Source organism: Taudactylus pleione, unplaced genomic scaffold, assembly GCF_031769625.1.
Source record: "Taudactylus pleione unplaced genomic scaffold, aTauple2 ptg000843l, whole genome shotgun sequence".
Classification (NCBI taxonomy): domain Eukaryota; kingdom Metazoa; phylum Chordata; class Amphibia; order Anura; family Myobatrachidae; genus Taudactylus; species Taudactylus pleione.
Window position 1 is genome coordinate 1,737,668 of NW_028285245.1, and position 13,878 is coordinate 1,751,545.

Genomic DNA, 13,878 nt, shown 5'->3' on the forward strand with positions numbered 1-13,878 from the left:
TAAAGAATGGCAATGAGTGATAATATTTACCACGAGGGTAAAGAATGGCGATGAGTGATATTATTTACCACGAGGGTAAAGAATGGCTCTGAGTGAAAATATTTACCACGTGGGTAAAGAATGGCGATGAGTGATAATATTTACCACAAGGGTATAGAATGGCGATGAGTGATAATATTTACCATGTGGGTAAAGAATGGCGATGAGTGATAATAATTACCACGAGGGTATAGAATGGTGATGAGTGATAATATTTACCACTAGTGTAAAGAATGGCATTGAGTGATAATATTTACCAAGAGGGTAAAGAATGGCGATGAGTGATAATATTTACCACGAGGGTAAAGAATGGCGCTGAGTGATAATATTTACCACGTGGGTAAAGAATGGCGATGAGTGATAATATTTACCTCAAGGGTAAAGAATGGCGATGAGTGATAATATTTACCATGTGGGTAAAGAATGTCGATGAGCGATAATATTTACCACGTGGGTAAAGAATGGCGCTGAGTAATAATATTTACCATGTGGGTAAAGAATGGCGCGGAGTAATAATATTTAACACATGGGAAAAGAATGGTGATGTGTGATAATATTTACAACGAGGTTAAAGAATGGCGATGAGTGATAATATTTACCACGTGGGTAAAGAATGGCGATGAGCAATAATATTTACCATGTGGGTAAAGAAAGGCGATGTGTGATATTATTTACCACGTGGGTAAAGAATGGCGCTGAGTGATAACATTTACCACGAGGTTAAAGAATGGCAATGAGTGATAATATAAACCACGAGGGAAAAATGGTGATGTGTGATAATATTTACCAGGTGGGTAAAGAATGGCGATGAGTGATAATATTTACCACGAGGGTAAAGAATGGCGATGAGTGATAATATTTACCATGAGGGTAATGAATAGCGAAGAGTGATAATATTTACCAAGAGGGTAAAGAATGGCGATGAGTGATAATATTTACCACGAGGGTAAAGAATGGCAATGAGTGATAATATTTACAACGTGGGTAAAGAATGGCGATGTGTGATAATATTTACCACGAGGGTAAAGAATGGCAATGAGTGACAATATTTACCACATGGGTAAAGAATGGCGATGAGTGATAATATTTACAAAGTGGGTAAAGAATGGCGATGAGTGATAATATTTACGACGTGGGTAAAGAATGGCGATGAGTGATAATATTTACCATGAGGGTAAAGAATGGCGCTGAGTGATAATATTTACCAAGAGGGTAAAGAATGGCGATGAGTGATAATATTTACCACGAGGGTAAAGAATGGCGCTGAGTGATAATATTTACCATGTGGGTAAAGAATGGCGATGTGTGATAACATTTACCATGAGGGTAAAGAATGGCGCTGAGTGATAATATTTACCACGTGGGTAAAGAATGGCGATGTGTGATAATATTTACCACGAGGGTAAAGAATGGTGATAAGTGATAATATTTACCACGAGGGTAAAGAATGGCGCTGAGTGATAATATTTACCACGTGGGTAAAGAATGGCGATGAGTGATAATATTTACCTCAAGGGTAAAGAATGGCGATGAGTGATAATATTTACCATGTAGGTAAAGAATGGCAATGAGCGATAATATTTACCACGTGGGTAAAGAATGGCGCTGAGTAATAATATTTACCACGTGGGTAAAGAATGGCGCTGAGTAATAATATTTACCACATGGGAAAAGAATGGCGATGTGTGATAATATTTACCACAAGGGTAAAGAATGGCGATGAGTGATAATATTTACCACGTGGGTAAAGAATGGCGATGAGTGACAATATTTACCTCGTGGGTAAAGAATGGCGATGTGTGATATTATTTACCACGTGGGTAAAGAATGGCGCTGAGTTATAATATTTACCACGAGGGTAAAGAATGGCAATGAGTGATAATATTTACCACGAGGGTAAATAATGGCAATGTGTGATAATATTTACCACGTGGGTAAAGAATGGCGATGAGTGATAATATTTACAATGAGGGTAAAGAATGGCGATGAATGATAATATTTACCATGAGGGTAATGAATAGCGATGAGTGATAATATTTACCACGATGGTAAAGAATGGCGATGAGTGATAATATTTACGACGAGGGTAAAGAATGGCGATGAGTGATAATATTTAACCACAAGGGTAAAGAATGGCGATGAGTGATAATATTTACCACGAGGGTAAAGAATGGCGATGAGTGATAATATTTACCACATGGTTAAAGAATGGCCCTGAGTGATAATATTTACCACGAGGATAAAGAAAGGCGATGAGTGATAATATTTACCACGTGGGTAAAGATTGGTGATGAGTGATAATATTTACCACGTGGGTAAGCAATGGCGATGGGTGATAATATTTACCACGAGGGTAAAGAATGGCGATGAGTGATAACATTTACCACGAGGGTAAAGAATGGCGATGAGTGATAATATTTACCACGCGGGTAAAGAATGGCGATGAGTGATAATATTTACCATGTGGGTAAAGAATGGCGATGAGTGATAATACTAACCATGTGGGTAAAGAATGGCATTGAGTGATAATATTTACCATGTGGGTAAAGAAAGGTGCTGAGTGATAATACTTACCATGTGGGTAAAGAATGGCGATGAGTGATAATATTTACCTCGAGTGTAAAGAATGGCGATGAGTGATAATATTTACCACGAGGGTAAAGAATGGCGATGAGTGATATTATTTACCACGAGGGTAAAGAATGGCTCTGAGTGAAAATATTTACCACGTGGGTAAAGAATGGCGATGAGTGATAATATTTACCACAAGGGTATAGAATGGCGATGAGTGATAATATTTACCACGTGGGTAAAGAATGGCGATGAGTGATAATAATTACCACGAGGGTATAGAATGGTGATGAGTGATAATATTTACCACGTGGGTAAGCAATAGCGATGGGTGATAATATTTACCACGAGGGTAAAGATTGGCGATGAGTGATAATATTTACCAAGAGGGAAAAGAATGGCGATGAGTGATAATATTTACCACGAGGGTAAAGAATGGCACTGAGTGATAATATTTACAACGAGGGTAAAGAATGGAAATGAGTGATAATGTTTACCACAAGGGTAAAGAATGGCGATGAGTGATAATATTTACCATGTGGGTAAAGAATGGCGATGAGCGATAATATTTACCATGTGGGTAAAGAATGACGATGAGCGATAATATTTACCACGTGGGTAAAGAATGGCGCTGAGTAATAATATTTACCACATGGGTAAAGAATGGCGCTGAGTAATAATATTTACCACGAGGGTAAAGAATGGCGATGAGTGATAATATTTACCACGAGGGTAAAGAATGGCGATGAGTGATATTATTTACCACGAGGGTAAAGAATTGCTCTGAGTGATAATATTTACCACGTGGGTAAAGAATGGTGATGAGTGATAATATTTACCACAAGGGTATAAAATGGCGATGAGTGATAATATTTACCACGTGGGTAAAGAATGGCGATGAGTGATAATAATTACCACGAGGGTATAGAATGGCGATGAGTGATAATATTTACCACGAGTGTAAAGAATGGCGTTGAGTGATAATATTTACCAAGAGGGTAAAGAATGGCGATGAGTGATAATATTTACCTCGTGGGTAAAGAATGGTGATGTGTGATATTATTTACCACGTGGGTAAAGAATGGCGCTGAGTGATAATATTTACCACGAGGGTAAAGAATGGCAATGAGTGATAATATTTTCCACGTGGGAAAAGAATGGCGATGTGTGATAATATTTACCACTTGGGTAAAGAATGGCGATGAGTGATAATATTTACCACGAGGGTAAAGAATGGCGCTGAGTGATAATATTTACCACATGGGTAAAGAATGGCGATGAGCGATAATATTTACCACGTGGGTAAAGAATGGCGCTGAGTAATAATATTTACCACGTGGGAAAAGAATGGCGATGTGTGATAATATTTACCACGAGGGTAAAGAATGGCACTGAGTGATAATATTTACCACCAGGGTAAAGAATGGCAATGAGTGATAATATTTACCATGTGGGTAAAGAATGGTGATGAGTGATAATATTTACCACGTGGGTAAAGAATGGCGATGAGTAATAATATTTACGACGTGGGTAAAGAATGGCGATGAGTGATAATATTTACCACGAGGGTAAAGAATGGCAATGAGTGATAATATTTACCAAGAGGGTAAAGAATGGCGATGAGTGATAATATTTACCACTTGGGTAAAGAATGGCGATGAGTGATAATATTTACCACGAGGGTAAAGAATGGCGCTGAGTGATAATATTTACCACATGGGTAAAGAATGGCGATGAGCGATAATATTTACCACGTGGGTAAAGAATGGCGCTGAGTAATAATATTTACCACGTGGGAAAAGAATGGCGATGTGTGATAATATTTACCACGAGGGTAAAGAATGGCGCTGAGTGATAATATTTACCACCAGGGTAAAGAATGGCAATGAGTGATAATATTTACCATGTGGGTAAAGAATGGTGATGAGTGATAATATTTACCACGTGGGTAAAGAATGGCGATGAGTAATAATATTTACGACGTGGGTAAAGAATGGCGATGAGTGATAATATTTACCACGAGGGTAAAGAATGGCAATGAGTGATAATATTTACCAAGAGGGTAAAGAATGGCGATGAGTGATAATATTGACCACGAGGGTAAAGAATGGCGCTGAGTGATAATATTTACCATGTGGGTAAAGAATTGCAATGAGTGATAATATTTACCACAATGGTAAAGAATGGCGATGAGTGATAACATTTACCATATGGGTAAAGAATGGCGATGAGCGATAATATTTACCACGTGGGTAAAGAATGGCACTGAGTGATAATATTTACCACGTGGTTAAAGAATGGCGAGGTGTGATAATATTTACCTCAAGGGTAAAGAATGGCGATGAGTGATAATATTTACCATGTAGGTAAAGAATGGCAATGAGCGATAATATTTACCACGTGTGTAAAGAATGGCGATGTGTGATATTATTTACCACGTGGGTAAAGAATGGCGCTGAGTGATAATATTTACCACGAGGGTAAAGAATGGCAATGAGTGATAATATTTAACACGTGGGAAAAGAATGGCGATGTGTGATAATATTTACCAGGTGGGTAAAGAATGGCGATGAGTGATAATATTTACCACGAGGGTAAAGAATGGCGATGAGTGATAATATTTACCATGAGGGTAATGAATAGCGAAGAGTGATAATATTTACCAAGAGGGTAAAGAATGGCGATGAGTGATAATATTTACCACGAGGGTAAAGAATGGCAATGAGTGATAATATTTACAACGTGGGTAAAGAATGGCGATGTGTGATAATATTTACCACGAGGGTAAAGAATGGCAATGAGTGACAATATTTACCACATGGGTAAAGAATGGCGATGAGTGATAATATTTACAAAGTGGGTAAAGAATGGCGATGAGTGATAATATTTACGACGTGGGTAAAGAATGGCGATGAGTGATAATATTTACCATGAGGGTAAAGAATGGCGCTGAGTGATAATATTTACCAAGAGGGTAAAGAATGGCGATGAGTGATAATATTTACCACGAGGGTAAAGAATGGCGCTGAGTGATAATATTTACCATGTGGGTAAAGAATGGCGATGTGTGATAACATTTACCATGAGGGTAAAGAATGGCGCTGAGTGATAATATTTACCACGTGGGTAAAGAATGGCGATGTGTGATAATATTTACCACGAGGGTAAAGAATGGTGATAAGTGATAATATTTACCACGAGGGTAAAGAATGGCGCTGAGTGATAATATTTACCACGTGGGTAAAGAATGGCGATGAGTGATAATATTTACCTCAAGGGTAAAGAATGGCGATGAGTGATAATATTTACCATGTAGGTAAAGAATGGCAATGAGCGATAATATTTACCACGTGGGTAAAGAATGGCGCTGAGTAATAATATTTACCACGTGGGTAAAGAATGGCGCTGAGTAATAATATTTACCACATGGGAAAAGAATGGCGATGTGTGATAATATTTACCACAAGGGTAAAGAATGGCGATGAGTGATAATATTTACCACGTGGGTAAAGAATGGCGATGAGTGACAATATTTACCTCGTGGGTAAAGAATGGCGATGTGTGATATTATTTACCACGTGGGTAAAGAATGGCGCTGAGTTATAATATTTACCACGAGGGTAAAGAATGGCAATGAGTGATAATATTTACCACGAGGGTAAATAATGGCAATGTGTGATAATATTTACCACGTGGGTAAAGAATGGCGATGAGTGATAATATTTACAATGAGGGTAAAGAATGGCGATGAATGATAATATTTACCATGAGGGTAATGAATAGCGATGAGTGATAATATTTACCACGATGGTAAAGAATGGCGATGAGTGATAATATTTACGACGAGGGTAAAGAATGGCGATGAGTGATAATATTTAACCACAAGGGTAAAGAATGGCGATGAGTGATAATATTTACCACGAGGGTAAAGAATGGCGATGAGTGATAATATTTACCACATGGTTAAAGAATGGCCCTGAGTGATAATATTTACCACGAGGATAAAGAAAGGCGATGAGTGATAATATTTACCACGTGGGTAAAGATTGGTGATGAGTGATAATATTTACCACGTGGGTAAGCAATGGCGATGGGTGATAATATTTACCACGAGGGTAAAGAATGGCGATGAGTGATAACATTTACCACGAGGGTAAAGAATGGCGATGAGTGATAATATTTACCACGCGGGTAAAGAATGGCGATGAGTGATAATATTTACCATGTGGGTAAAGAATGGCGATGAGTGATAATACTAACCATGTGGGTAAAGAATGGCATTGAGTGATAATATTTACCATGTGGGTAAAGAAAGGTGCTGAGTGATAATACTTACCATGTGGGTAAAGAATGGCGATGAGTGATAATATTTACCTCGAGTGTAAAGAATGGCGATGAGTGATAATATTTACCACGAGGGTAAAGAATGGCGATGAGTGATATTATTTACCACGAGGGTAAAGAATGGCTCTGAGTGAAAATATTTACCACGTGGGTAAAGAATGGCGATGAGTGATAATATTTACCACAAGGGTATAGAATGGCGATGAGTGATAATATTTACCACGTGGGTAAAGAATGGCGATGAGTGATAATAATTACCACGAGGGTATAGAATGGTGATGAGTGATAATATTTACCACGTGGGTAAGCAATAGCGATGGGTGATAATATTTACCACGAGGGTAAAGATTGGCGATGAGTGATAATATTTACCAAGAGGGAAAAGAATGGCGATGAGTGATAATATTTACCACGAGGGTAAAGAATGGCACTGAGTGATAATATTTACAACGAGGGTAAAGAATGGAAATGAGTGATAATGTTTACCACAAGGGTAAAGAATGGCGATGAGTGATAATATTTACCATGTGGGTAAAGAATGGCGATGAGCGATAATATTTACCATGTGGGTAAAGAATGACGATGAGCGATAATATTTACCACGTGGGTAAAGAATGGCGCTGAGTAATAATATTTACCACATGGGTAAAGAATGGCGCTGAGTAATAATATTTACCACGAGGGTAAAGAATGGCGATGAGTGATAATATTTACCACGAGGGTAAAGAATGGCGATGAGTGATATTATTTACCACGAGGGTAAAGAATTGCTCTGAGTGATAATATTTACCACGTGGGTAAAGAATGGTGATGAGTGATAATATTTACCACAAGGGTATAAAATGGCGATGAGTGATAATATTTACCACGTGGGTAAAGAATGGCGATGAGTGATAATAATTACCACGAGGGTATAGAATGGCGATGAGTGATAATATTTACCACGAGTGTAAAGAATGGCGTTGAGTGATAATATTTACCAAGAGGGTAAAGAATGGCGATGAGTGATAATATTTACCTCGTGGGTAAAGAATGGTGATGTGTGATATTATTTACCACGTGGGTAAAGAATGGCGCTGAGTGATAATATTTACCACGAGGGTAAAGAATGGCAATGAGTGATAATATTTTCCACGTGGGAAAAGAATGGCGATGTGTGATAATATTTACCACTTGGGTAAAGAATGGCGATGAGTGATAATATTTACCACGAGGGTAAAGAATGGCGCTGAGTGATAATATTTACCACATGGGTAAAGAATGGCGATGAGCGATAATATTTACCACGTGGGTAAAGAATGGCGCTGAGTAATAATATTTACCACGTGGGAAAAGAATGGCGATGTGTGATAATATTTACCACGAGGGTAAAGAATGGCACTGAGTGATAATATTTACCACCAGGGTAAAGAATGGCAATGAGTGATAATATTTACCATGTGGGTAAAGAATGGTGATGAGTGATAATATTTACCACGTGGGTAAAGAATGGCGATGAGTAATAATATTTACGACGTGGGTAAAGAATGGCGATGAGTGATAATATTTACCACGAGGGTAAAGAATGGCAATGAGTGATAATATTTACCAAGAGGGTAAAGAATGGCGATGAGTGATAATATTTACCACTTGGGTAAAGAATGGCGATGAGTGATAATATTTACCACGAGGGTAAAGAATGGCGCTGAGTGATAATATTTACCACATGGGTAAAGAATGGCGATGAGCGATAATATTTACCACGTGGGTAAAGAATGGCGCTGAGTAATAATATTTACCACGTGGGAAAAGAATGGCGATGTGTGATAATATTTACCACGAGGGTAAAGAATGGCGCTGAGTGATAATATTTACCACCAGGGTAAAGAATGGCAATGAGTGATAATATTTACCATGTGGGTAAAGAATGGTGATGAGTGATAATATTTACCACGTGGGTAAAGAATGGCGATGAGTAATAATATTTACGACGTGGGTAAAGAATGGCGATGAGTGATAATATTTACCACGAGGGTAAAGAATGGCAATGAGTGATAATATTTACCAAGAGGGTAAAGAATGGCGATGAGTGATAATATTGACCACGAGGGTAAAGAATGGCGCTGAGTGATAATATTTACCATGTGGGTAAAGAATTGCAATGAGTGATAATATTTACCACAATGGTAAAGAATGGCGATGAGTGATAACATTTACCATATGGGTAAAGAATGGCGATGAGCAATAATATTTACCACGTGGGTAAAGAATGGCACTGAGTGATAATATTTACCACGTGGTTAAAGAATGGCGAGGTGTGATAATATTTACCTCAAGGGTAAAGAATGGCGATGAGTGATAATATTTACCATGTAGGTAAAGAATGGCAATGAGCGATAATATTTACCACGTGTGTAAAGAATGGCGATGTGTGATATTATTTACCACGTGGGTAAAGAATGGCGCTGAGTGATAATATTTACCACGAGGGTAAAGAATGGCAATGAGTGATAATATTTAACACGTGGGAAAAGAATGGCGATGTGTGATAATATTTACCACGAGGGTAAAGAATGGCGATGAGTGATAATATATACCATGAGGGTAGAGAATAGCGATGAGTGATAATATTTACCATGAGGGTAAAGAATAGCGATGAGTGATAATATTTACCACGAGGGTAAAGAATGGCGAGGAGTGATAATATTTACCACGTGGGTAAAGATTGGCGTTGAGTGATAATATTTACCACATGGTTAAAAATTGTCGATGAGTGATAATAATTACCACGAGGGTAAAGAATGGCGATGAGTGATAATATTTACCACAAGGGTAAAGAATGGCGATGAGTGATAATATTTACCACAAGGGTAAAGAATGGCAATGAGTGATAATATTTACCATGTGGGTAAAGAATGGCTATGAGCGATAATATTTACCATGTGGGTAAAGAATGGCTATGAGCGGTAATATTTACCATGTGGGTAAAGAATGGCGATGAGCGATAATATTTACCACGTGGGTAAAGAATGGCGCTGAGTAATAATATTTACCACATTGGTAAAGAATGGCGCTGAGTAAAAATATTTACCACGTGGGTAAAGAATGGAGATGAGTGATAATATTTACCACATGGGTAAAGAATGGCGATGAGTGATAATATTTACCACGAGGGTAAAGAATGGCACTGAGTGACAATATTTACCACGTGGGTAAAGAAATGCGATGAGTGATAATATTTACCACAAGGGTAAAGAATGGCGATGAGTGATAATATTTACCACAAGGGTAAAGAATGGAAATGAGTGATAATATTTACCCCGTGGTTAAAGAATGGCGCTGAGTGATAATATTTACCATGAGGGTAAGGAATGGAGATGAGTGATAATATTTACCACGTGGGTAAAGAATGGTGATGAGTAATAATATTTACCACGTGGGTAAAGAATGGCGATGGGTGATAATATTTACCACGTGGGTAAAGAATGGCGATGTGTGATAATATTTACCACGAGGGTAAAGAATGGCAATGAGTGATAATATTTACCACATGGGTAAAGAATGGCGATGAGCGATAATATCTACCTCGTGGGTAAAGAATGGTGATGTGTGATATTATTTACCATGTGGGTAAAGAATGGCGCTGAGTGATAATATTTACCACGAGGGTAAAGAATGGCAATGAGTGATAATATTTACCACGTGGGAAAAGAATGGCGATGTGTGATAATATTTACCACTTGGGTAAAGAATGGCGATGAGTGATAATATTTACCACAAGGGTAAAGAATGGCGATGAGTGATAATATTTACCATGTGAGTAAAGAATCGAGATGAGCGATAATATTTACCATGTGGGTAAAGAATGGCGATGAGTGATAATATTTACCACGAGGGTAAAGAATGGCACTGAGTGACAATATTTACTGCGTGGGTAAAGAATGGCGATGAGTGATAATATTTACCACAAGGGTAAAGAATGGCGATGAGTGATAATATTTACCACGAGGGTAAAGAATGGCGATGAGTGATAATATTTACCACATGGTTAAAGAATGGCCCTGAGTGATAATATTTACCACGAGGGTAAAGAAAGGCGATGAGTGATAATATTTACCACGTGGGTAAAGATTGGTGATGAGTGATAATATTTACCACGTGGGTAAGTAATGGCGATGGGTGATAATATTTACCACGAGGGTAAAGAATGGCGATGAGTGATAATATTTACCACAAGGGTAAAGAATGGCGATGAGTGATAATATTTACCACGCGGGTAAAGAATGGCGATGAGTGATAATATTTACCATGTGGGTAAAGAATTGCGATGAGTGATAATACTAACCATGTGGGTAAAGAATGGCATTGAGTGATAATATTTACCATGTGGGTAAAAAAAGGTGCTGAGTGATAATACTTACCATGTGGGTAAAGAATGGCGATGAGTGATAATATTTACCTCGAGTGTAAAGAATGGCGATGAGTGATAATATTTACCACGAGGGTAAAGAATGGCGATGAGTGATATTATTTACCACGAGGGTAAAGAATGGCACTGAGTGAAAATATTTACCACGTGGGTAAAGAATGGCGATGAGTGATAATATTTACCACAAGGGTATAGAATGGTGATGAGTGATAATATTTACCACGTGGGTAAAGAATGGCGATGAGTGATAATAATTACCACGAGGGTATAGAATGGTGATGAGTGATAATATTTACCACTAGTGTAAAGAATGGCGTTGAGTGATAATATTTACCACGTGGGTAAAGAATGGCGATGAGTGATAATATTTACCTCAAGGGTAAAGAATGGCGATGAGTGATAATATAAACCACGAGGGAAAAATGGTGATGTGTGATAATATTTACCAGGTGGGTAAAGAATGGCGATGAGTGATAATATTTACCACGAGGGTATGATAATATTTACCATGTGGGTAAAGAATGGCGATGTGTGATAACATTTACCATGAGGGTAAAGAATGGCGCTGAGTGATAATATTTACGACGTGGGTAAAGAATGGCGATGAGTGATAATATTTACCCTGAGGGTAAAGAATGGCGCTGAGTGATAATATTTACCAAGAGGGTAAAGAATGGCGATGAGTGATAATATTTACCACGAGGGTAAAGAATGGCGCTGAGTGATAATATTTACCATGTGGGTAAAGAATGGCGATGTGTGATAACATTTACCATGAGGGTAAAGAATGGCGCTGAGTGATAATATTTACCACGTGGGTAAAGAATGGCGATGTGTGATAATATTTACCACGAGGGTAAAGAATGGTGATAAGTGATAATATTTACCACGAGGGTAAAGAATGGCGCTGAGTGATAATATTTACCACGTGGGTAAAGAATGGCGATGAGTGATAATATTTACCTCAAGGGTAAAGAATGGCGATGAGTGATAATATTTACCATGTAGGTAAAGAATGGCAATGAGCGATAATATTTACCACGTGGGTAAAGAATGGCGCTGAGTAATAATATTTACCACGTGGGTAAAGAATGGCGCTGAGTAATAATATTTACCACATGGGAAAAGAATGGCGATGTGTGATAATATTTACCACAAGGGTAAAGAATGGCGATGAGTGATAATATTTACCACGTGGGTAAAGAATGGCGATGAGTGACAATATTTACCTCGTGGGTAAAGAATGGCGATGTGTGATATTATTTACCACGTGGGTAAAGAATGGCGCTGAGTTATAATATTTACCACGAGGGTAAAGAATGGCAATGAGTGATAATATTTACCACGAGGGTAAATAATGGCAATGTGTGATAATATTTACCACGTGGGTAAAGAATGGCGATGAGTGATAATATTTACAATGAGGGTAAAGAATGGCGATGAATGATAATATTTACCATGAGGGTAATGAATAGCGATGAGTGATAATATTTACCACGATGGTAAAGAATGGCGATGAGTGATAATATTTACGACGAGGGTAAAGAATGGCGATGAGTGATAATATTTAACCACAAGGGTAAAGAATGGCGATGAGTGATAATATTTACCACGAGGGTAAAGAATGGCGATGAGTGATAATATTTACCACATGGTTAAAGAATGGCCCTGAGTGATAATATTTACCACGAGGATAAAGAAAGGCGATGAGTGATAATATTTACCACGTGGGTAAAGATTGGTGATGAGTGATAATATTTACCACGTGGGTAAGCAATGGCGATGGGTGATAATATTTACCACGAGGGTAAAGAATGGCGATGAGTGATAATATTTACCACGAGGGTAAAGAATGGCGATGAGTGATAATATTTACCACGCGGGTAAAGAATGGCGATGAGTGATAATATTTACCATGTGGGTAAAGAATGGCGATGAGTGATAATACTAACCATGTGGGTAAAGAATGGCATTGAGTGATAATATTTACCATGTGGGTAAAGAAAGGTGCTGAGTGATAATACTTACCATGTGGGTAAAGAATGGCGATGAGTGATAATATTTACCTCGAGTGTAAAGAATGGCGATGAGTGATAATATTTACCACGAGGGTAAAGAATGGCGATGAGTGATATTATTTACCACGAGGGTAAAGAATGGCTCTGAGTGAAAATATTTACCACGTGGGTAAAGAATGGCGATGAGTGATAATATTTACCACAAGGGTATAGAATGGCGATGAGTGATAATATTTACCACGTGGGTAAAGAATGGCGATGAGTGATAATAATTACCACGAGGGTATAGAATGGTGATGAGTGATAATATTTACCACGTGGGTAAGCAATAGCGATGGGTGATAATATTTACCACGAGGGTAAAGATTGGCGATGAGTGATAATATTTACCAAGAGGGAAAAGAATGGCGATGAGTGATAATATTTACCACGAGGGTAAAGAATGGCACTGAGTGATAATATTTACAACGAGGGTAAAGAATGGAAATGAGTGATAAT